We start from the raw sequence: 3,001 nt of genomic DNA on the forward strand, positions 1-3,001 counted from the left end.
AGGTGTATAAACAAGCAACATGTGTATTAGTTTGATACCCAGGAAGATGAGAAAGTCTTTTATGTTTCGAGCCTACGCTCTTCAACAGAAAGGAACACGAGGAAATAAACAGAGGGAGAATAAAAAAAAACTTGTGGATATATATATATGTATGCTTAACACATTTCAACACTGTAAAAAAAAAATTATATTTTTTTAAAATACCATAATAACAAATGTGAAAACCAGACCATGTTTTAACTTTATTCAGCTGATATATTATTCTATACACATTCAAACAAATTCAGAAAAAAATATATATGTATATATACACTAGGGTAATGACTTTTTAAACTTTTACTAATATTGAACATGACCAGGGCGACTTGCTATGATAAATGATGAGAAAACAGTGACTAGCGATTCATTTTCTTTTTTAAACTTTCAAAAACCTCCCCCACCAACTAATATTTCTATTTTCGAATGTGTCACACTTGCATTGCCTTAGTCAAACTCACATCACGTTTGGAATTAGTGCTTCACACAATTTTTATTAGATTTAAAGGAGTTTATGACAGAAGTTACTTTCTGGCCAAATGCCAAGAACGATATATACAGTTGTAAAAGTTGTGTCACATCTTGAGTAGTATTATTTGTCGTTGAGACAATGCATGAATGCATTATTCTTTCTATTACAGATATTAAAATATACTGCTTTAATCAGTGAAATAAAAGCATCAATCATGTCACTTAAGCAGTCGAGTCAAGCAGTTGCAGCAAACGGAAAAAAGTGGTAAAAAATATGACTAACTTTGAAAAGTCTGTTAAAAAGCGAAGAATAATACCGAATGTGGAACGTTAATTGGCTGAACTAACTAGAATCCCCAGAAAATCCAAAATCATTGGAAGGTATAACGCATTAGCAAAAGTTAAAAAATCCAGACATGCAAGAAATCAACTCATTGCTCAAGAACTAGAGAATCTATGGGAAAAAATTGATTTTCCGTGTATAACATTACAGTCTATTGTAAAAAAAAGTAAATGCTTTGCTGACAGGGTACGAAACCCATTTGAAATGTCTGAAACCAGATCAAAATTTTGAAGATTTGTTTGGACACTACTAATCAACATGGCAGCTGGTTATCTAAAGAAGACAAAGACTTTTACAGTACACAAATTCAAAGTGGCGGTATAACTGGCTACACCACGTCTCGGTTAGCTATGGTTCATCCTTCAAAGCGAACACCTTCCTTGTCAAGACTGTCAGTTTCAACTTCCCAAGCGTTTCTCCCATATGCTGAAGCAGGTAAAGTAGCGTGATTAAAAAATTCTCAAATATTACATAATTTTTTTTGTATGCATTGATGTCACTCACTAATATGTACGCAACTTCTTGCAGATACATCGTCATCATCATGAGAAACCTCCTACTTCTGATTCTGCAGATGAAATCACATTACCAATAGATGAACAAGTTGGCACCTCTAAACAACATCACTCAACTAAGGAGGCAATGAACTTGTTGAAAAAAATAGAATTTAAGCAGTCATAAAGCAGCTAATGTCTGCAAACAGCTGAGAGAGGAAGGAGTACTTCTTCCCACTCTATCACAGCCAGGGGTGTACAAAGCTGCTATGAGAGAGGCTGCAAAGATGAAGCAGGAGCTAAACGAAACTTTAAAAAGATGACCAGTGGGTGCTCCATTTTCGATGGAAAGATTATGAAGGGTAAAGAAAGAGAAGTTGTGAAAAACAACACAAGAGAAGTAAAATTAGCAGGACTAACTCTGAAGAATGGCAGAGCAGATACCATTTTTCAAGGACTAAAAGAAGTTTTGGATGATTACGAATTGTGTCCAGCAATCAAAATGATCATCAGAGACACATGTAGTGTAAATACAGGAAAGCATACTGGAGTGGCCATTCAACTGCAGAACGAATTTGTAAAGCGTGGATATCCTACACCTCAATACATCGGTTGCCAATATCATGTGTTAGACTGCCTCCTAAAACATGTGATGGGTGATACATGAAAGGAAAACTGCATCATCAAATATATCATATCCGTTCATAGACGATTTAATAAAGTCTATGAAGATTTGGTGGCAGAATGGAAATAATGCAAAGCAAAACTTGAAATGAATGATAATCCAAGTTGAAAGGATGATCTTAAGTTTTTATTTGAACTTGGTCATGCTTTCCGATTTTATCAGCAACAAACCATTTTCAAAGAAATCGAGTTTAGAAAACTTCCTAGACTTAGCAATGCACGTTGGAATTCACGAGCAATCTTGGTCACCTTCACATACAGGCTTCTACCACAAAGTAGAGAAAAACTCTACGACGTGTGTTGTTTTATCAGCGGAAACTGGATGGAAATGTGGTTTTGTGACCAAAGCTTTGACAGCATGGCCTATCAGAAACTTTCAGAAGTAGCTTATGGATATACTTAAAGCAAGAGAATGTTTGAAAGTTAATTGGAATCTTGAAGAATCAGTAATTCAAGATGTTCGGCGTTCAAACATGTGCTGAACGTGCAGTAAAAATAATGGAGGAGTTAGATTGCAAGTCTTCTGAAAAATTAAATCTGTGATTTGTTTTAACCAACAAGGGTCTTTGAAAACTGCTGTTGTATTAGGCTGCACTTATTACATTAACAATGCATAAGAGTACGTCTTATTACTTGAACAATATATGCATGTCTGTAGTAAAAGTGTTGTCGAATATATTGCCATCGGTGGGGGTGGGGTGTCAAAGAAAGAAATGATTGATTTTTTCGTCATTATACCATAAAGTTCACCTTCAAGTACCTTGGCCCTACTCAACTTGAAAAAATCATCACCCTAATACTCACAGACACACACACACACACACACAAAACACACACACACACAACACACACACACACACACACACACACACACATATGTACATTTTTGTGCCTGTATTTGTCCCCCATTGCTTCTCGACAACCGGTGTTGGTGTGTTTACATCCCTGTAACTTAGTGGTTCGGCAAAAGAGA

This window comes from Octopus bimaculoides, chromosome 1 (assembly GCF_001194135.2).
Source record: "Octopus bimaculoides isolate UCB-OBI-ISO-001 chromosome 1, ASM119413v2, whole genome shotgun sequence".
Classification (NCBI taxonomy): domain Eukaryota; kingdom Metazoa; phylum Mollusca; class Cephalopoda; order Octopoda; family Octopodidae; genus Octopus; species Octopus bimaculoides.